A 24,789-nucleotide genomic window follows, 5' to 3' on the forward strand; every position below is an offset into this window, starting at 1 on the left:
CTTCTATATATGAAAATGATCTGTGCGAATAAAGAAATTCATTTAGCCATGTCCGTCCGTCCGTCCTTAAACACGATAACTTGAGTAAATTTTGAGGTATCTTGATACAATTGGTATGTAGGTATCTCAGATCGCTATTTAAAATGAACGAAATCGGTCCATAACCGCGCCCACTTTTTCGATATCGAAAATTTCGAAAAACCGAAAAAGTGCGACAATTCATTACCAAAGACAGATAAAGCGATGAAGCTTGGTAGGTGAGTTGAACTTATGACGCAGAATAGAAAATTAGTAAAATTGTGGACAACGGGCGTGGCACCGCTCACTTTTAAAAGAAGGTAATTTCAAAGTTTTGCAAGCTGTAATTTGGCAGTAGTTGAAGATATCATGATGAAATTTGGCGGAAACGTTACTCATATTACTATTTGTGTGCTAAATAAAAATTAGCAAAATCGGATAATAAACACGCCCACTTAAAAAAAAAATTTTTTTTTTTAAATCAAATTTTAACAAAAAATTTTATATCTTTACAGTATATAAGTAAATTATGCCAACATTCAACTCCAGTAATGATATGGTGCACCAAAATACAAAAATAAAAGATAATTTCAAAATGGGCGTGGCTCCGCCCTTTTTCATTTAATTCGTCTAGAATACTTTTAATGCCATAAAAAGAACAAAAATTTGGTAGGGGCATAGCGATATCGAAAATTACGAAAAATGGAAAAAAAAATGCCATAATTCTATACCAAATATGAAAAAAGAGAACATGGTAATTGGATTGATTTATTGACGCAAAATATAACTTTAGAAAGCACTTTGTAAAATGGGTGTGACACCTACCATATTAAGTAGAAGAAAATGAAAAAGTTCTACAGGGCGAAATCAAACGCCCTTGGAATCTCGGAAGGAATACTGTTCATGGTATTACGTATATAAATAAATTAGCGGTACTCGACAGATGATGTTCTGGGTCACCCTGGTCCACATTTTGGTCGATATCTCGAAAACACCTTCACATATACAACTAAGGGCCACTCCCTTTTTAAACTCTCATTAATACCTTTAATTTGATACCCATATCGTACAAACACATTCTAGAGTCACCTCTGGTGCACCCTTATGGCGATGTCTCAAAAAGGCGTCCACCTATAGAACTAAGGCCAACTACGTTTTAAATAATCATTAACACCTTTCATTTGATACCCATATCGTACAAACACATTCTAGAGTCACCCCTTGTCCACCTTTGTGGCGATATCTCAAAAGGCGTCCACCTATAGCACTAAGACCCACTCCCTTTTAAAATACTTATTAACACCTTTCATTTGATACCCATATCGTACAACACACATTCTAGAGTCACCCCTGGTCCACTCTTATGGCGATGTCTCAAAAAACGTCCACCTATAGAACTAAGGCCCATTACGTTTTAAATAATCATTAACACCTTTCATTTGATACCCATATCGTACAAACACATTCTAGAATCACCCCTGGTCCACCTTTATGGCGATATCTCCCTTTTAAAATACTCATTAACACCTTTCATTTGATACCCATATCGTACAAACGCAGTCTAGAGTCACCCCTGGTCCACATTTATGGCGATATCTCGAAGAGGCGTCCACCTATAGCACTAAGGCCCACTCCCTTTTAAAATACTCATTAACACCTTTCATTTGATACCCATATTGTACAAACACATTCTAGTGTCACCTCTGTTCCACCTTTATGGCGATATCTCGAAAAGGCGTCCACCTATAGAACTAATGCCCACTCCCTTTTAACCCAGATAACCCTAAAAGTTATTCAGGCGAAAACTTTTGATTTTTTTTTGGAAATGTCTGTTTAAAACCGCTATAGAAAGAGACTCTGATACTTTTTTTTTAATTTTTTTTTATTATTATTTTAGAGGTGTCCTATATATAGTACACTAGGAATATAAGGGATAAAAACATATTTTAATTTATTGGAATGGAAGTTTACAAAACACTTGATATGTACTCCAATATTGCATTTAAACATCTTGTAGTGGTTTTTGATGGCAATATCCACATCGGGTTTGTTTTTTCTGTGGCTCTATAAGATGATCCATACGGTCATAGCGAATCTCGGCTTCTTTGGGGCAATTTGGATGGCCTTTTTGGTAGGTTGATTGCTTTCGATGGGTAATCAGCAGCTAGATAGCAACTGCACGCCTAAAGCTCAGTTGGTCAAAGCTTCCGCCCGTTCGCGATGTATGATCCAAGCGTTTTGGAGCGCCATATCAACGCAGTGGGCTAGCAAAGGCAGGTATCATTTGCCCCTTATTGAAGTTCTATACAAGATTATATTTTGGTCAGAACGTTCCACTCCTCCCATGTTAGAGTTATACATGTAAATTAAATGCGGTTTTTATATATATGTTATCGTCCGACTCATCGGATGAGCTTTCAGGCCCCGCTGCACTAAATTCTATTTCTGCTGGCGCTTGCAGTTGGGCAGATGGAAAATTATTTACCTACGCCAAAAGCTTCCTCAGGACCAGAATCTTCGTCGTTTGCATTAACTGGAGGAAACAAAACCACTTCATCGATGTCGCCAGTGTTTTCTTCACCATATTCCAACAAAACAATAACCTCATGAAGCCAGAGAACCGTGCAAAAAAATAGATCTTGTAGATACCTATTTTCCTAATGTACTATATGTAGGACACTAACATTTGCTCATTTTAACTACTAATTAATTTTCAATGTATTTAACTATAATTTTACACATTTAAAAATTAGTTTATTTTTCTATAATTTTTTTACAAAAAAATATATTTGTTAAATTTCATCATATAAATTTTAACTCACTTTTGAAATCGTATGCTATAATTTTGCATTCTTCAAAATTAGTAATTTTCTGAGCAAGACAACGAGCACTTCTCTCACTGAGGGACTGTAAAAATTTCCTAACGCTGTTGCGCTATTTCTACTGCATGCAAAAATACATTCCCGTTATTTCCGGGCCATCGGGCGCGTGCGAGAATCGACATTAGGGTTATCTGGGTTAAAATACTCATTAACACCTTTCATTTGATAATCATATCGTACAACACACATTCTAGAGTCATCCCTGGTCCACCTTTATGGCGATATCCTTAAATGGCGTCCACCTATAGAACTATGGCCCACTCCCTTTCAAAATTCTCTTTAATACCTTCCATTTGAAAGCCATGTCAAACAAACACATTCCAGGGTTACCCTAGGTTAATTTTGTTAAATGGTAATTTTTCCCTTATTTTGTTTCCAAAACTCTCAGCTGAGTATGTAATGTTCGGCTACACCCGAACTTAGCCTTCCTTACTTGTTAATTCATGTCTTTATTTCAGCTTCGCATACATATTTATCACTTTTGCCGGGTTGATGCGATTAAATCGAATATCACTATGAAAACACTTTAAAGCTCTCAGCAACAGCTTTCATTTGATATCCATAATACACACACATTCTAGTGGTATTCGGGTCCATGTTTTGCCCTTTAACTCGAGACCTAGTTACCCAGCTGCGTAAAACTTACTCTGTACTAAAGCACACATCAACAGCCCCAATTTGATATCCATAATGTAAAAACACATCCTCGTGTTACCCTGAGCCACGTTTTGGCCTATATCTCGAGACCCTAGTCAACAATAGGTATGAAAACTACCTTATACTAAAGCACTCATCAACAGCTTCAATTTAATACCCATAATGTAAAAACACTATCTAGGCGTTTACGGGCCCACGTTTTGGCCTATATCTCGAGACCCTAGTCACCCAGGGTATGAAAATTACCCTCTACCAAAGCACTCATCAACGGCTTTCATTTGTTATCCATATTCTATAAACACATTCCAGGGGTACCCGGGTCTACGTTTTGGCCTATATCTCGAGACACTAGTTATCCAGGGTATGAAAATTACCCTCAACTAAAGCACTCATCAACAGCTTTCATTTGTTATCCATATTCTTTAAACACATTCTAGGGGTACCCGGGTCCACGTTTTGGCCTATATCTCGAGACCCTGTGTTTCGATCCTGAATTTTCTTTGCTATAACCGTCACGGAGCCCGAGATCTTTCCAACGAGTGCAAAACCGTGGTGCGTTCTGGAGTTATAGCGTCATGAAGGAAAACCCGACTTATTTTTATATTATAGATATATATTAGGCCGGGTCGATTTGTGGGGAGGCAAAAAAATCACCCATTGCTCTGTGAAAATCATACTCTAGGGATCAAAATAAGAAACTTTGCCGAAGGAACCATACTTCTAAAACGAATTCTGATGTCCCCCCTTTGGGTCGTAGGGGCAAATTTTGAAAAATCCCACTTTGAAATGCCTATGTTTTTATACTCAGTTGAGCAGAGCTTACAGAGTATATTAACTTTGATTGGATAACGGTTGGTTGTACAGGTATAAAGGAATCGAGATAGATATAGACTTCCATATATCAAAATCATCAGTATCGAAAAAAAATTCGATTGAGCCATGTCCGTCCGTCCGTCCGTCTGTCCGTTAACACGATAACTTGAGTAAATTTTGAGGTATCTTGATGAAATTTGGTATGTAGGTTCCTGGGCACTCATCTCAAATCGCTATTTAAAATGAACGATATCGGACAATAACCACGCCCACTTTTTCGATATCGAAAATTTCGAAAAAACGAAAAAGTGCGATAATTCCTTACGAAATACGGCTAAAGCAATGAAACTTGGTAGGTGAGTTGAACTTATGACGCAGAATAGAAAACTAGTAAAATTTTGGACAACGGGCGTGGCACCGCCCACTTTTAAAAGAAGGTAATTTGGAAGTTTTGCAAGCTGTAATTTGGCAGTCGTTGAAGATATCATGATGAAATTTCGCAGGAACGTTAAACTTATTACTATATGCCTGCTTAATAAAAATTAGCAAAATCGGAGAACGACCACGCCCACTTTTTAAAAATTGTTTTTTTTTAATTCAAATTTTAAAAGAAAAGTTAATATCTTTACAGTATATAAGTAAATTAAGTCAACATTCAACTCCAGTAATGATATGGTGCCGCTAGCGGTGAGCTAATGTGAAAAGGCGACAACCTGGCTAGGCCACTCTGACATAATCGGTTTAAGGGCTAGCCGGGGGAGATTTCATCGGCAGCGTCTGTACACCTCTAGGTGCGGCTGCAAGCGGGCGTCTGTCTTGGAGCAAGCGGCTCGCTATATAAACGTGCCAAGTAATATTTTCACCCCCGCTGAGCGGGTTGTGCGCTGGGCTTGGGACCCGCCACGTAAAACCATACTGCAATGAAATATAACAACAAGTCTCGGATAAATACACTCTCTATTGATGACGACCATGGCAAACGTTTGAAAGACAATGAATTGAGGGCATGCATCTGGAACGTCCGCTCCCTGAATGGGATTGGTGCAGATGCCCGGCTGGTTGATGTCCTCGTCAAAGCAAAATCTGACATCACCGCCATCCAAGAAATGCGTTGGACGAAGCAAGGAAGAAAGAAGATCAAAAATTGTGACATATATTGGAGTGGCCATGCGAATAAGCGCAGTTTCGGCGTCGGATTCGTGGTGGGAGAGAGACTTTGTCGCCAAGTGCTGGCGTTCACGCCTGTGGACGAGCGTCTCGCCGCTATCCGAATAAAAGCAAAATTTTTTAATATATCATTCATCTGCGCCCATGCGCCGACAGAGGAGAAAGACGATGAGGTGAAAGACACTTTTTATGAACAATTAGAACGCACATACGAGCGCTGCCCCCGTCATGATATAAAAGTCGTGCTTGGCGACTTTAACGCCAGGGTGGGCAAAGAAGGTGTTTTTGGCCCTACAGTCGGAAAGTTCAGCCTACACAATGAAACTTCTCCTAACGGACTGAGGCTGATTGACTTTGCCGGTGCTCGAAACATGGTCATATCAAGCACGAGGTTCATGCATAAAAAGATACATCAAGCTACGTGGCTGTCTCCTGATCGAAATACTCGCAATAAGATCGATCACGTTGTGATAGATGGACGGCATGCCTCCAGTGTTTTAGATGTGCGCACGATCCGAGGACCTAACATCGATTCGGACCATTATCTCGTTGCAGCCAAAATACGCACCCGCCTCAACGCGGCTAAAAACAAGGAACAAAAAACACAAGGAAAGCTAGACGTCGAAAAGCTTCAATCACAACAGACTGCCAATAATTTCGCAACTCGACTCTCACACCTGCTCTCTGAGGGAACAACTCATCCTGAAGGAATACAGGAGCAGTGGGAGCATATCTCCAAAGCACTTCGTACTGCCGCCGAGGAAAAAATTGGTTACCGGCGGCCACGAAAAAACAACTGGTATGATGAAGAATGCCGCGTTGCAACCGAAAGAAAAGACGCTGCCTACAGGGCTACGTTAAAAGCGAGCGCGACAAGAGGAGTGTGTGAACGCTATCGTGAGTTGAAAAGGGAAGCGAGACGCCTTTTCAGGAAGAAAAAAGCAGAAGCAGAAAGGCGTGAGTGCGAGGAGCTTGAGCTGCTAGCCACCAGGAATAACGCCCGAAAATTCTACCAAAAAATACGGCGACAGACGGAAGGTTTTAAGACCGGGGCAAACTCCTGTAGGAATGAAAACGGCGACCTTGTAACTGATGTCCAGAGAGTGCTTAGATTATGAAGGGAACACTTCTCTGCTCTCCTAAATGGAGGCAGCAATTCACCGCGCAGAGATGAAGAACCCGATCCCGCAATCGATGATGATGGAATATATGTCCCCCCGCCCGATTATGACGAAGTTAGAATAGCAATAACCAGATTGAAAAACAACAAGGCCGTGGGCGCTGATGGATTGCCTGCGGAGCTATTCAAGTTCGGCGGCGAGGAGTAGGTAAGGCGCATGCAGCAGCTTCTTAGCAAAATATGGGCGGACGAAAGCATGCCCGACGGTTGGAATTTAAGTGTTCTTTGCCCAGTCCACAAGAAAGGGGATACTGCAAAATGCACCAACTATCGTGGAATCAGCCTTCTTAATATCGCATATAAGGTCCTTTCGAGTGTATTGTGCGAAAGATTGAAGCCCACCGTGAACTGGCTGATTGGACCTTATCAGTGCGGCTTCAGACCTGGTAAATCTACCATCGACCAGATTTTCACAATGCGCCAAATCTTGGAAAAAACCCGTGAAAAGAGAATCGACACACATCACCTCTTCGTCGACTTTAAAGCCGCCTTCGACAGCACGAAAAGGAGCTGCCTATATGCCGCTATGTCTGAATTTGGTTTCCCCGCAAAACTTATACGGCTGTGCAAAATGACGTTGAGCAACACCATCAGCTCAGTCAGAATTGGGAAGGACCTCTCTGAGCCGTTCGAAACTACACGAGGTTTCAGACAGGGTGACCCCCTATCGTGCGATTTCTTTAATTTGATGCTGGAGAAAATTATACTAGCTGCAGAACTTAACCGCACTTGAACAATATACTATAAAAGCGTGCAATTACTGGCATATGCTGATGACATTGATATCATCCGCCTAAACACCCGCGCTGTTAGTTCTGCTTACTCCAAGCTGGAAAAAGAAGCGGTAAAGATGGGTTTGATGGTGAATGAGGACAAACCGAAGTACCTGCTGTCATCGAGCAAAGAGTCAGCGCATATGCGCCTTGGAAACGACGCTACTGTTGGCAGCCATAATTTCGAAATAGTAAAAGACTTCGTTTATTTGGGAACCAGCATCAACAATAGCAACAACATCAGCACTGAAATCCATCGAAGAATCAATCTTGCCAATAAATGCTACTTTGGACTAGGTAGGCAATTGAAAAGTAAAGTCCTCTCTCGGCGAACGAAAATCATACTCTACAAGTCACTTATCGTACCCGTCCTGCTATATGGGGCGGAAGCATGGACCATGACAACAGCAGATGAAGCGGCTTTGGGAGTGTTCGAGAGAAAAGTTCTTCGAAAGATTTATGGACCTCTACGCGTTGGCGATGGCGAGTACCGAAGAAGATTTAATGATGAGCTGTACGAGCTATACGCAGACATCAACATAGTCCAGCGAATTAAAACGCAGCGGCTGCGCTGGCTAGGCCATGTTATGCGAATGAAAGATGATGCTCCGGCCAAGAAAGTGTTTCTATCGGAACCCGCCTACGGAAGCAGAGGTAGAGGGCGGCCCCCACTCCGTTGGAAGGACCAGGTGGAAAACGATTTAAACTCCCTTGGTGTGACCAATTGGCGCCGGTTGGCGGAGCGAAGGAGCGACTGGCGCGCCTTTTTGGACGGCCATAACCGTTTAGACGGTTAAGCGCCAATTAAGTAAGTAAGTAAGTAATGATATGGTGCAACAAAATACAAAAATAAAATAAAATTTCAAAATGGGCGTGGCTCCGCCCTTTTTCATTTAATTTGTCTAGGATACTTTTAATGCCATAAGTCGAACAAAAATTTACCAATCCTTGTGAAATTTGGTAGAGGCTTAGATTCTAGGACGATAACTGTTTTCTGTGAAAAAGGGCGAAAACGGTTGAAGCCGCGCCCAGTTTTTATACACAGTCGACCGTCTGTCCTTTCACTCGGCCGTTAACACGATAACTTGAGCAAAAATCGATATATCTTTACTAAACTAAGTTGACGTACTTATCTGAACTCACTTTATATTGGTGTAAAAAATGGCCGAAATCCGACTATGACCACGCCCACTTTTTCGATATCGAAAATTACGAAAATTAAAAAAATGCAATAATTATATACCAAATACGATAAAAGGGATGAAACATGGTAATTGTATTGGTCTATTGATGCAAAATATTACATTAGCAAAAAACTTGGTAAAATGGGTGCGACACCTACCATATTAAGTAGAAGAAAATGAAAAAGTTTTGCAGGGCGAAATCAAAAGCCCTTGGAATCTTGGAAGGAATATTCTTCGTGGTATTACATATATGAATAAATTAGCGGTACCGACAGATGATGTTCTGGATCACCCTGGTCCACATTTTGGTCGATATGTCGAAAACGCCTTCACATATACAACTAAGGGCCACTCCCTTTTAAAACCCTCATTAATACCTTTAATTTGATACCCATATCGTACAAACACATTCTAGAGTCACCCCTGGTCCACGTTTATGGCGATATCTCGAAAAGGCGTCCACCTATAGAACTAAGGCCCACTCCTTTTTAAAATACTCATTAACACTTTTCATTTGATACCCATATCGTACAAACACATTCTAGAGTCACCCCTGGTCCACGTTTATGGCGATATCTCGAAAAGGCGTCCACCTATAAAACTAAGGCCCACGCCCTTTTAAAATACTCATTAACACCTTTTATTTGATACCCATATAGTACAAACAAATTCTAGAGTCACCTCTGGTCCACGTTTATGGCGATATCTCGAAAAGGCGTCCACATATAGAACTAAGGCCCACTCCTTTTTAAAATACTCATTAACACTTTTCATTTGATACCCATATCGTACAAACAAATTCTAGAGTCACCCTTGGTCCACCTTTATGGCGATATTTCGAAAAGGCGTCCACCTATAGAACTAAGGCGCACGCCCTTTTAAAATACTCATTAACACCTTTCATTTGATACCCATATCGTACAAACAAATTCTAGAGTCACCCCTGGTCCACCTTTATGGCGATATCTCGAAAAGGCGTCCACCTATAGAACTAAGGCCCACGCCCTTTTAAAATACTCATTAACACCTTTCATTTGATACCCATATTATACAAACGCATTCTAGAGTCACCCCTGGTCCACTTTTATAACGATATTCCGAAAAGGCGTCCACCTATAGAACTAAGGCCCACTCCCTTTTAAAACACTTATTAACACCTTTCGTTTGATACCCATATTGTACAAACGCATTCTAGAGTCAACCCTGGTCCACTTTTATAACGATATTCCGAAAAGGCGTCCACCTATAGAACTAAGGCCCACTCCGTTTTAAAACACTTATTAAAACCTTTCGTTTGATACCCATATTGTACAAACGTATTCTAAAGTCAACCCTGGTCCACTTTTATAACGATATTCCGAAAAGGCGTCCACCTATAGAATTAAGGCCCACTCCCTTTTAAAACACTTATTAACACCTTTCGTTTGATACCCATATTGTACAAACGCATTCTAGAGTCAACCCTGGTCCACTTTTATAATGATATTTCGAAAAGGCGTCCACCTATAGAACTAAGGCCCACTCCGTTTTAAAACACTTATTAACACCTTTCATTTGATACCCATATTGTACAAACGCATTCTAAAGTCCCCCTGGTCCACTTTTATAACGATATTCCGAAAAGGCGTCCACCTATAGAACTAAGGCCCACTCCCTTTCAAAATACTCATTAACACCTTTCATTTGATACCCATATAGTACAAACAAATTCTAGAGTCACCCCTGATCCATCTTTATGGCGATATCTCGAAACGGCGTCCATCTATAGAACTTAGGCCCACGCCATTTTCAAATACTCATTAATACCTTGAATTTGATACCCATATCGTACAAAATAAATTCTATAGTCACCCCTGGTCCACCTTTATGGCGATATCTCGAAACGGCGTCCATCTTTAGAACTTAGGCCCACGCGCTTTTAAAATACTCATTAATACCTTTCATTTGATACCCATATCGTACAAAATAAATTCTAGAGTCACCCCTGGTCTACCTTCATGGCGATATCTCGAAAAGCTGTCCACCTATAGAACTTAGGCCCACTCCCTTTTAAAATTATCATTAACACATTTCATTTGATACCCATATCGTACAAACAAATTCTAAGGTCAGGCCTGGTCCACCTTTATGGCGATATCCCTAAATGGCGTCCATCTATAGAACTATGGTCCACTTCCTCTTAAAATACTCTTTAATACTTTCTATTTGATACACATGTCATACAAACACATTCCAGGGTTACCCTAGGTTCTTTTTACAATATGGTGATTTTCCCTTACTTTGTCTCCACAGCTCTCAACTGAGTATGTAATGTTCGGTTACACCCTAACTTAGCCTTCCTTACTTGTTTCTTTTTGGAGTTAATTTTTCTCTTTAGAAATTTATTTAGTCAGAACATACGTAAATGAAAAAATTAATATAACTTAGTAATAGAAAAAAAAATTTCAAAAAATTATTAGAAATTAGCGTTTTTACAACCCCCTTTTAAAACCAAGGCATCACCTGTGATGCATTTGCATGTCGTAAACATAGTTGTGTGGGTTTTTTATTTAACCGTTTTAAAAAATGAAGGTATCACTGTGACATAATTGCAGATCGTAAAATTGCTTGTGTTGTTTTTTTTAAGCCACCACAAGACACAGAAGGTAGAATTGAAATTGCCCCTACCCAAAAGTTCGACCCAAAAGGGGGGACATCAGAATTCGTTTTAGAGGTATAGTTCCTTCGGCAAAGTTTCTTATTTTGATCCCTAGAATACGATTTTCACAGAGCAATGAGCGATTTTTAAATCGTCCCGCCCTAATATATATACCACGGATCTCTATGATTTTTCACACAACGATATATACTATATACGTAAGCAATTGTTGAAATTTCAAGCTTATAGCTGTTAAAATGGGGTAGAAATTGCGAAAAGTTTCTTATCTGAACAATTGGTTGTATGAGATATATACTATATATACCACCGGTCTCTATAATTTTTTCAGACAACAAAATAGCTATACACGTCAGGATTTGGTGAAATTTGAACATATCTTAACGATTTTTAGATAAATCTTAATATATAAAAAACACGTGTCAAGATGTTTGAGGCCACTGGACTCCTAAACGACTGAACCGATTTTGAATTTCTTTTGCACCCCGTGTGTAGTTTCAACTAACTTGAAGGGTAGGTTATATATCAGTTTATAGTCGCAATATTATTTTATTGCAATTTTTTTTATTTCTTTATACGTAATAATAAAATGTTACGTATACGCAGTGGCACTCATATTTTCAGGTGGTGCGGATATACCTCCGTGTAATTGCTTGGTGTTTAATTAAACAACCTGCTTATCAATAAAAAATATTATAGCGAATGATATGAAGTATAGCACATCACTAGGCCCGCCGAGAGGGTGGGGCGTTTCTGACGGGGCGCGGGATTTAGAGGTAATATGACATATGACATATGATTTTTAGTTCAGGAGAGTCTTTAGTTGTTCCATGTGCAATTTTTAAGCCGAATTTCAAAAGCAACGAAAACCTGCATTTCGTTTTAATATTATAGTGAAGTGTGAAATATAAAAATTTATATATATAAAAAGAAAGGCTAAAATGTGTGTTAGTTGGTCGCCGTTGTTTGAAGAGATGATGCGTCGGTCGATTTTGTTCGAACTTTCACACAAGTTGCGTAAACCTCACGCGGTGGTTACTACATAAGTTTGGTCGTGATCGACGTACAGGGTCTCGAGATATAGGCCGAAACGTGGACCCGAGTACCCCTAGAATGTGTTTATAGAATATGGATAAACAATGAAAGCTGTTGATGAGTGCTTTAGTAGAGGTTAATTTTTATACCCCTGGGTGACTAGGGTTTCGAGATATAGGCCAAAACGTGGGCCAGTGAATGCCCTGACAGTGTTTATACAATATGGATATCAAATTCAAGCTGTTGAAGAGTGCTTTAGTACATAGTAATATATTATCCAGAGACGGACTTGGACTGAGACTCGGAGTGGGACTGGGAGTGGGACTGCAATAAAATACATACCACCCTCTGGGACAGGCAATAAGGGATGCAGAAGAATGAGAAGGAATTGAGAGAAGAGAAAATAGAGAAGGAGATTGAGAAAGATATAGAATGAGACGAAGATGGAGATAGATGAAGCGAAAAAGACGGAGGGAGGAGTGAATAAAAGGATTAGGAAAAAGTGAAGAGGGTGGAGGGCAGAGTCAGACGGAAAAAGCGTAATAAAATGTATTCAGATAGGCCAAATTTAGGCCAGGACAACGTCTGCCGGGTCTTCTAGTATAAAATAAAAATTAGGTAGGTACTTTGTGTGAGGATGCAAAGCTTCACGTTTTTTGTGGTCTGCATGTAAAAACTATGACTACGAATCACGCATTTCAACAATATATGACGTAAACGTAACTATTTGATGAAATTTGATGAATTTTGAAGCTTCTAGCCGTAAAAAAGGTGCAAAAATGACAGTTTATATGGGGTATACAATATATATACTACCGATCTCTATGATTTTTTCAGACAACAATATATGCTATATACGTAAGCATTTGGTGAAATTTGAAGCTTCTAGCTGTTAAAATGGGGCAGAAATTGCGCAAAGTTTCATACCTGAATAATCCGTTGTGTGAGATATATACTACGTATACCATCGATCTCTATGATTTTTTCAGACAACAATATATGCTATACACGAGAGCATTTGGTGAAATTTGAAGCTTCTAAAAATGGGGCTGAAATTGCAAAACACATATATATATACTACATATACCATCATATATATATTATATATATCACCGATCTCTATGATTTTTTCACACGACAATATATACTATATACGTAAGCAAATAGTGAAATTTGAAACTTATAACTGAAAAATAGGGTAGAAATTGCGAAAAGTTTCTTATCTGAACAATCGGTTGTATGAGATACATACTATATATACCAGCTATCTCTATGATTTTTTCAGACAACAATATATGCTATATACTTAATCATTTGGTGAAATTTGAAGCTTCTAGCTTTTAAAATGGGGCTGAAATTGCGAAAATGTGTATATACAGTGAAATTCCCCAATACGGACAGTCCTTATAATCGGACAGCTCCAATAACCGGCCAAATTTTGGGCACACAGGTTTTTCATTCATATTTTCATGCAAATATCATTCTAATAAACGGACATTCTAATAACACTACTCGAAAAAAAAAATTTCCAAAAATAAAATAGGCCTTTCCTAAAGTAAAATTTTCTCCTGATTCCGAATATGACTTTCGTTTTCCTGCGGCATATCCAGTTTCCGAGATATCGGCGAAAATATGAAAATTCCCATTTTTGCAGAACACTACTTAATATAGATAGGGCAAAAGTTTGTAGTTTTCATTTTTTCGTTTCAAACTGTTTAATTATACATTATACTAATTCCCAAAAACTTTTATTGCCTTCACCTCTTTTCAGTATCTTCAGTAGTTTGGTCACTATGCCAAAAAAGGTGGAAAAAATTTTGAGAAAAAAAGAAATTTTTTACAAAATTTCAGATTTAACCACTTTAAAATCGTAAAAGTTCTATGGACGAAAAACAGTTAGCTCTCCTATGTTGTAGGTAATTTAACTGCGAAACTTTTAAGCATACCAATACAACAATCGGTCGAGCCGTTGAGACTATAGTCCCGTTAACTTGCAAGCGTCTATCCCAAAATTTTAGTATTACTTTGATAAAATTGGCGAGACATTTCATTTGGTCACTCTACCTTAGGGTCTAATAAATTTAAAAAGATATCAAGTATTTAATTGTCACTACTGTTTGTTGTAAATTTTGTTTTGCAAATTGTATTGCAAATTTATACATACTATATCGGTAGATGTGTTTACGAAATGGCTTGTTGCAAAAGAGATTTTAAATGTAAAAATATTCCGGATGATTTTTGCTTTATTTGCGGACATTATATTTTCGGAAACTCAGCTCGGAAAATAACTAATTCTGTCAAAGGAGCATACTTTCATTATTTCGGCTTCCGTGTAAAAAACCTCATTTTATTTGCGCCTCCAGTAGATTAACTTTAATGAGATGGGTATCAGGTAAAGGTTATAACATGAAGTTTGGTCTTCCAATGATGTGGACTGAACCCTCTAACCACGACCAGTGCTATTTTTGCATGATAGACCTTAAAGGATGTTACGTGCGGGTTTTTATCCAGCGATAGAGTGAACCTCAAATCTCGGCAAACCTACTCCCTCGCTCCCATCCACTTGGCATGTCGGGGCCAGCGGCGGTACGGTTGAATTTTTGATCGAACTAGCTCGCCGGACTGTGGGGTGGTTCTTGCGGCGCCCCGACATGCACCGTACCATACAAAAAAAAAATCGTACCGATCTCCACTTACTTCACACTCCAGGGATGTCACATCATCCTGGTCCCCCTTACTTCTCATCTGTGCCCAATCCCATCATCGGACTACCCTTGAAACCCCCGCTCGGACATTGATTTGCTTCGCCGGCCACTCTACACCCACCCATGTTTAGGGGGTCAGTAAGGACTCAGCGTGTGGATGGGCGCATACGTGCTTGTGACCACTTTCACCGACTCTCACAAACTGTGTGGTGTTGTTGGTCATGGCAACGACGGAGTTTCGTCATGTCGGTGGTGGTGACGGTTGTGGCGATGATGGGGTATATTCTGCGCCTTCGCCTCGATGGTTACGGTCGCGGTGAGGTGTAATATTTGGGAGTAAGGCAGGATCGCCATGTAATATTTGGGGAGATAATGAGAAAAATTACGTAAATTAGGTAGCAGTGCCCATTTAGCGGCACTTGATAGAATTAAGTTCTTTATTCAAAAGTTGTTTTCTTTTATACAAAATTTCTATGAGCTAAAATACTTACTTACATTAATACTTGCAAACTAAGTGTAACACACATATACATTCAATTCAGTTCCCTGGGAACTGCATTCTAAGCATAAATAAACTTAGCTGTGGAATTTGCAACGCAAACATAAATGAATTATGTTAATAATTTGTTTACAGGTAACGGCTTGTCGCGAGCAAGCTCCAAACAGTGGCATACCAAATTTCAGATTACCACGGGGCACGGTGTACAAAATATATGTTTGTACAAATGAATGAATATGTCAATTGAATCTCAGGCCGTACCAAAGCGAGCCAAAATATATGTATGTACAAATGTATTAATATGTATGTAAGAGTCAATGTATTCTAAGACATTCCAAAACGGGTCGAAATATATGTTTGTACAAATGAGTGAATAACTTTATGAGTGAATGCCACACCATCCGCCTTTGAAAGAGTAGACATATATAATTTTGTACACGAATTATATATGGCTACTCAAGTGGATTTTGAATCCGTTTGCGCTTACTTTGCTTGTTGGGTTTTTGTTATACTCAGTTGAGCAGAGCTCACAGAGTATATTAAGTTTGATTGGATAACGGTTGGTTGTACATATATAAAGGAATCGAGATAGATATAGACTTCCATATATCAAAATAATCAGGATCGAAAAAAAATTTGATTGAGCCATGTCCGTCCGTCCGTCCGTCCGTCCGTTAACACGATAACTTGAGTAAATTTTGAGTTATCTTGATGAAATTTGGTATGTAGGTTCCTGAGCACTCATCTCAGATCGCTATTTAAAATGAACGATATCGGACTATAACCACGCCCACTTTTTCGATATCGAAAATTTCGAAAAACCGAAAAAGTGCGACAACTCATTACAAAAGACAGATAAAGCGACGAAACTTGGTAGATAGGTTGACGTTATGACGCAGAATAGAAAATTAGTAAGATTTTGGACAATGGGCGTGGCCCCGCCCACTTTTACAAGAAGGTAATTTAAAAGTTTTGCAAGCTGTAATTTGGCAGTCGTTGAAGATATCATGATGAAATTTGGCAGGAACGTTACTACTATTACTCTATATGTGCTAAATAAAAATTAGCAAAATTGGATTAAGAACACGCCCACTTTTTAAAAAAAAAAATTTTTTAATTCAAATTTTAACAAAAAATTTAATATCTTTACTGTATATAAGTAAATTAAGTCAAAATTCAACTCCAGTAATGATATGATGCAACAAAATACAAAAATAAAAGAAAATTTCAAAATGGGCGTGGCTCCGCCCATTTTCATTTAGTTTGTCTAGAATACTTTTATTGCCATAAGTCGAACAAAAATTTACCAATCCTTCTCAAATTTGGTAGGAGCATAGATTCTATGACGGTAACTGTTCTCTGTGAAAATGGGCGAAATCGATGGAAGCCACGCCCAGTTTTTATACACAGTCCACCGTCTGTCCTTCCGCTCGGCCATTAACACAATAACTTGAGCAAAATCCGATATATCTTTACTAAACTTAGCCCACGTACTTACCTGAGCTCACTTTTTCTTGGTATAAAAAATGGGCGAAATCTGACCATAACCACGCCCACTTTATCGATATCGAAAATTACGAAAAATGAAAAAAATGCCATAATTCTATACCAAATACGAAAAAAGGGATGAAACATGGTAACTGGATTGGTTTGTTGACGCAAAATATAACTTTGGAAAAATCTTTGTAAAATGGGTGTGACACCTACCATATTAAGTAGAAGAAAATGAAAAAGTTCTACAAGGCGAAATCAACAGCCCTTGGAATCTTGGCAGGAATACTGTTAGTGGTATTGCATATATAAATAAATTAGCAGTACCCGACAGATGATTTTCTGGATCACCTGGTCCACATTTTGGTGGATATCACGAGAACGCCTTCACATATACATCTAAGGGCCACTCGCTTTTAAAACCCTCATTAATACCTTTAATTTGATATCCATATCGTACAAAAACATACCAGAGTCACCCCTGTCCCACCCTAATGGCGATATCTCGAAAAGGCGTCCACCTATAGAACTAATGCCCCCTCTCTCTTAAAATGCTCAGTAACACCTTTCGTTTGATACCCATATCGTACAAACATTCTAGAGTAACCCCTGGCCCACCCTAATGGCGATATCTCGAAAAGGCGTCCACCTATAGACCTAGTGTCCACTCCCTCTTAAAATGCTCAGTAACACCTTTCGTTTGATACCCATATCGTACAAACATTCCAGAGTCACCCCTGGCCCACCCTAATGGCAATATCTCGAAAAGGCGTCCACCTATAGACCTAATGCCCACTCCCTCTTAAAATGCTCAGTAACAGCTTTCGTTTGATACCCATATCGTACAAACATTCTAGAGTCACACCTGGCCCACCCTAATGGCGATATTTCGAAAAGGCGTCCACCTATAGAACTAAGGATTAATCTCTTTTAAAATACTCATTACCACCTTTCATTTGATACCCATATCGTACAAACACATTCTAGAGTCACCCTGGCCCACCCTAATGGCGATATCTCGAAAAGGCGTCCACCTATAGACCTAATGTCCACTCCCTCTTAAAATGCTCAGTAACACCTTTCGTTTGATACCCATATCGTACAAACATTCTAGAGTCACCCCTGGCCCACCCTAATGGCGATATCTCGAAAAGGCGTCCACCTATAGACCTAATGTACACTCCCTCTTAAAATGCTCAGTAACACCTTTCGTTTGATACCCATATCATACAAACATTCTAGAGTCACCCCTGTCCCACCCTAATGGCGATATCTCGAAAAGGCGTCCACCTATAGACCTAATGCCCACTCCCTCTTAAAATGCTCAGTAACACCTTTCGTTTGATACCCATATCGTACAAACATTCTAGAGTCACACCTGGCCCACCCTAATGGCGATATCTCGAAAAGGCGTCCACCTATAGAACTAAGGATTACTCCCTTTTAAAATACTCATTACCACCTTTCATTTGATACCCATATCGTACAAACACATTCTAGAGTCACCCTGGCCCACCCTAATGGCGATATCTCGAAAAGGCGTCCACCTATAGACCTAATGTCCACTCCCTCTTAAAATGCTCAGTAACACCTTTCGTTTGATACCCATATCATACAAACATTCTAGAGTCACCCCTGTCCCACCCTAATGGCGATATCTCGAAAAGGCGTCCACCTATAGACCTAATGCCCACTCCCTCTTAAAATGCTCAGTAACACCTTTCGTTTGATACCCATATCATACAAACATTCTAGAGTCACCCCTGTCCCACCCTAATGGCGATATCTCGAAAAGGCGTCCACCTATAGACCTAATGCCCACTCCCTCTTAAAATGCTCAGTAACACCTTTCGTTTGATACCCATATCGTACAAACATTCTAGAGTCACACCTGGCCCACCCTAATGGCGATATCTCGAAAAGGCGTCCACCTATAGAACTAAGGATTACTCCCTTTTAAAATACTCATTACCACCTTTCATTTGATACCCATATCGTACAAACACATTCTAGAGTCACCCTGGCCCACCCTAATGGCGATATCTCGAAAAGGCGTCCACCTATAGACCTAATGTACACTCCCTCTTAAAATGCTCAGTAACACCTTTCGTTTGATACCCATATCATACAAACATTCTAGAGTCACCCCTGTCCCACCCTAATGGCGATATCTCGAAAAGGCGTCCACCTATAGACCTAATGCCCACTCCCTCTTAAAATGCTCAGTAACACCTTTCGTTTGATACCCATACCGTACAAACATTCTAGAGTCACCCTTGGTCCAGCTTTATGGCGATATCTCGAAAAGGCGTCCACCTATAGAACTAAGGATTACTCCCTTTTAAAATACTCATTACCACCTTTCATTTGATACCCATATCGTACAAACACATTCTAGAGTCACCCTGGCCCACCCTAATGGCGATATCTCGAAAAGGCATCCACCTATAGACCTAATGCCCACTCCCTCTTAAAATGCTCAGTAACACCTTTCGTTTGATACCCATATCGTACAAACATTCTAGAGTCACCCTTGGTCCACCTTTATGGCGATATCTCGAAAAGGCGTCCACCTATAGAACTAAGGATTACTCCCTTTTAAAATACTCCTTACCACCTTTCATTTGATACCCATATCGTACAAACACATTCTGGAGTCACCCCTGGCCCACCCTAATGGCGATATCTCGAAAAGGCGTCCACCTATAGACCTAATGCCCACTCCCTCTTAAAATGCTCAGTAACACCTTTCGTTTGATACCCATATCGTACAAACATTCTAGAGTCACCCCTGGCCCACCCTAATGGCGATATCTCGAAAGGGCGTCCACCTATAGACCTAATGCCCACTCCCTCTTAAAATGCTCAGTAACACCTTTCGTTTGATGCACATATCGTACAAACATATTCTAGAGTCACCCCTGGCCCACCCTAATGACGATATCTCGAAAAGGCGTCCACCTATAGACCTCATGCCCACTCCCTCTTAAAATGCTCAGTAACACCTTTCGTTTGATACCCATACCGTACAAACATTCTAGAGTCACCCCTGGCCCACCCTAATGGCGATATCTCGAAAAGGCGTCCACCTATAGACCTAATGCCCACTCCCTCTTAAAATGCTCAGTAACACCTTTCATTTGATTCCCATATCGTACAAACACATTCTAGAGACACCCCTGGTCCACCTTTATGACGATATCTCGAAACGGCGTCCACCTATGGAACTAAGGATCACTCCTTTTCAAAATACTCATTAACAGCTTTCATTTGATACCCATATCGTACAAACACATTATAGAATCACCCCTGGTCCACCTTAATGGGGACATCTCGAAAAGGCGTCCACCGATAGACCTAAGGCCCACTCCCTCTTAAAATGCTCAGTAACACCTTTCATTTGATACCCATATCGTACAAACAAATTCTAGAGTCAGCCCTGGTCTACCTTTATGGCGATATCCCTAAATGGCGTTCATCCATAGAACTATGGCCTATTCTCTCTTAAAATACTCTTTAATACCTTTCATTTGATACACATGTTATACAACCACATTCCAGGGTTACCCCAGATTGATTTTCCTTATTTTGTCTCCATAGCTCTCAACTGAGTATGTTATGTTCGGTTACACCCGAACTTAGCCTTCCTTACTTGTTTTTTTTTTTGTGTCAGTATTTTATTTAGCTTGATTTCCAAAGAATAGTTTACTTTTGTTTTTCTCTTTTGTTTTGTTTTATTACTGTATTTTTCTTTTGCATACAATAAAATTTTTCTTTGTGCATATAAAATTAAAGTGCTCTTATTGTATGAGTTTAAGTCTATTTTTATGTATTACAATCTTATTTTTATTATTTTTATTTACGTTTTCTATGTTTCTATTTTCTACATTGTTTTTATCGATATTTTCTTCTCTATATGGAATTATAGTAACATCATTATTTTTATCGATCTTTTCTACCTTGTAGGGAATTAATGTAAAATTATTGTTTTCATCGATATTTACTACTCCAAAGGATCTTTTATACCTACTATCTAACTTATGACCTGATTCATTTTTTACTAACACTAAATCGCCAAAATTTATTTCTTTATATTGTTTTTTCATATCATAACTATTTTTTTGTTTTTCCTTAGCCTGTTTTACTAATTTATATGCTCTATCTAGCGCTATTTGTGACCTATACTTAATTTCTTTATCGTAAGCCTCATAATTCTCTTAAAAATTCGTAAGTCTGGGGTTATTTTGGCAAATACTATGAACTGCAGATGGGGTAGTATTGTAACAATACGCAAGATATTTAAGATATTCATCCCAATCGTTTTTGCCAATGGATATGACTACGTTCAACTGTGCCTAAAGTTTGATGGTGGTAAGGTGTTGATGTTTTATGGTTTATTTTTAGAAGCTTGCATAATTCTTCAAATAAGCTATTTTATATTCACTTCCCATATCCGTTATAATTGTATTCATGCAGCCATAAACTAGAATAAATTTTTCGAATATCGCTTTGGCTATTGTTTTTGCGTGTTTGCTGGTAATTGGTATTGCAACCAAATACTTAGTCAAGTCACATACTATAGTAACTGCATATTCATTTCCATTTTCCGTTCTGGAAAGAGGGCCCATCGTATCTATTTGTACTGTTTCGAACGCTTTTGTGGGCGCTTCGGTTATAATCATAGGCTCTTTCAAATTTTTAATTATTTTATTTTTATTACAATGAGCGCATTTTTTGATGTATTTTCTGATATCATTTTTCATTCCTTTCCAATAGTATTCTTTATTTTATTTGTAATGCGATTTGTTCCTGGGTGGCCACCAAAAACAGGCTCGTCATGAAATTTGTGAAGAATTTCTTTAATTTTTTCATTATTTGTCACATGCATAACTTCTGGGGTTAATGCTATAATTAGATGTTTGAGAACTTTGGTACCAATTTCTTTAAATGTGTCTACCCGGGTATAATTATTTTTAGACAATTTGTCTCCTAAGGACAACTATATTTTTCTAATTCCTAAATTGCCGGCTTCTTTCACAAGCCTGGCACAAAATTGACCTAAGTCAATCTTCGCTTCAACAATTAGATTTTTTATATTAATTTCGCTGCAAATTTGTTTTCCTTTTTTGAAACGTAATTTCGGAGGATCGAAAACGAGCTGGACTAGTCTCTTTACTTCACATTTATTTACCGCTTCAAATATTATTGGGTTCTCTTTGTGACTTTTTATTTCTTCATTTTTACTATTGGAATGATTTGTGTTAGTTTCCGATCTAGTCGTAACTTTCAATATTTTACACGCTTCTACCGATATTTGTTTTAGGTCTTGAATATCTATGCGTGATAATGCGTCGGGTACATAGTTTTCTTTACCTGCGATATACTCCACCTCGAAATCATATTCTTCCAGATCTAATCTGATTCACGTTAACTTTGATGACGGATTTTTCTTCGAAAATAAAAATTCTAAGGTTCTGTGGTCTGTTTTGACCAAAAATTTTCTATCGTAAATGTATGGTCTAAAATATGTTGTGGCCCAATGAATGGCCGCTAATTCTTTCTCAATTGTTGCTTTATTAATTTCTCTTTTAGTAAATGATCTTGATGCATAGGCAATTGGCAATTGTTTTCCTTCATGCTCTTGGCTTAATACTGATCCGCAAGCATATCCACTTGCGTCAGTTGTGATACAAAATTGTTTATTGAAATCGGGACATTGTAGGATATTGGGGCTTATTAACGCAGCTTTCAAATAGTCAAAGGACTTTTTACAATCCTCTGTCCAGTCGAAAACTACATTTTGCTTGCAAAGTCTTGTTATTATTCTAGGATATTCTGCAAAATTTGGAATAAATCTTCTGTAATAATTACAAAATGCGACGAACCTTTTCGCCTCATCCGCGTTTTTAGGTGCTGGGAAATTTTTAACTGTTTCGAATTTACTGGGATCTGGCAAAATTCCTTAGCTTGTGCATTTATGACCAAGGTAAGTTACTTCTTGGTTGAAAAATAAACATTTATCCGGATGTAATTTTAAATTATATTTTCTACAAGTTGCGAAAACATCTCGTAAATTTCTAATCATATGATTTTCGGAGCATCCTAATACGACTAAATCGTCCATGTATAGAAATGCCTGTGAATGTATTAAGCCTGCAAATGCTAATGTCATCATTCTTTGGATTGAGTTCGGTGCTACTTTAAGGCCATACGGTAGTCTTTTAAAACGATAAGTACCATTATCCGCTGTAAAGGACGTGATATCTCTTGACTCTTCGCTGAGTTCAATCTGGTGAAATCCAGACATTAAATCTAAGCATGAAAAATATTTAGCTCTTCCTAACTGATCTAGTATGTCATCAATTCTTGGTAAAGGGAATTTATCTGCGGTTAATTTTTTATTTACTTGTCTGTAATCTACAACCATTCTCCATCTTTTTTCTTGGTTATTCGGAAGTGATTTTTTCGACCATAACCGTTTAGACGGTTAAGCGCCAATTAAGTAAGTAAGTAATAAAATTGTACTATTGAATTCTGAAATTGAACGTTCTATTATGTCATCTTTAACTAATTTGTTTACTTGTTTATTAATTTCATCTTTATGGGCTTCTGGTATTCTATAATTATTTACGTAGACTGGGTTATTGTCTTTCATATGAAGTTTTTGTTTGCAAAAATTATTAGTGGTAGTTGGTTCTGATTCCAATGAAAAAATGTCAATGAATTCTGCACATAATGCATTAAGTACTTTATTTTCAAATTTTGGAAAGTTTTTATTTAATCTTTACAATTTTTCCTTATTGTTGGCCTCATTTTCGAGTTTTTTTATTTTTAACTATTGTATAATCATTCAAATTTTCTGTACGCGTATTAAAATCTTGAAGTGTTGCATTTTTTTTTGTTGTATTTATAATTCTAACAAATGTTTGTTGTGAATTGGCTAGTGTGTTTGCAATAAAAATACCTTCAGACAATTCTTGTTGTGGGATAAATAAATCTGAATTTCTATTTTCTATGTGAATTTGTCGAACTACTTCTGATCGTGCAGGTATTGAAATACTATTGATTGTTGGTTTGTTAGTCATCTGAATTATTATGTTTTCTAGGTAGTCATATGGTCTTAGTATTAGAGTGTCACCTTCTGTTTGATAATCTAAAATGCAATTATATTTTTTAATGAAATCTAATCCTAATATTCCATCGCATGGGATGGGGAAATTGCCTTTTTGCTACGTGAAATTTGTGTCTAATTAGTAGGTAATCATCTTTTAAGTCCGCTTTGACTGTGCCAATAGTGATTGTTATCCCTTAACCAATTCCTCTTACATCTGTTTTTTGAATATTATTTATCGTGACATTACTGTCAATTTGACCCTTTTTTATTATTGAAATATCTGCTCGCGTATCGATTGGGAGGGTTGTTATGGAATCATTCAGAGTTGTTCTGGAAGATATGTAGCTATTAAGGTGTAAATTGAAAATATATAATTTTTTATTTATTGAGGAGGAGTTTGTTGGTTTTCCTGTTTTGTAACATTTCGGACATTTCTGCTGTTATTGAGGGTATTTCCTCGCGATCTGAAATTTCGACCAGATCTTTGGTTATTTTGTCTGTTATTATTATTATTGTTATTATTATTATAGGTATTGAAAGAACGTCTATAATTTCCTCTATAATTATTATTTTGGTAACTCCTGCGAAAGTTACCTCGGAAATTGGAATATGTAG

The sequence above is a fragment of the Eurosta solidaginis genome, chromosome X, assembly GCF_040869045.1.
Source record: "Eurosta solidaginis isolate ZX-2024a chromosome X, ASM4086904v1, whole genome shotgun sequence".
In the NCBI taxonomy this organism is placed as follows: Eukaryota; Metazoa; Arthropoda; class Insecta; order Diptera; family Tephritidae; genus Eurosta; species Eurosta solidaginis.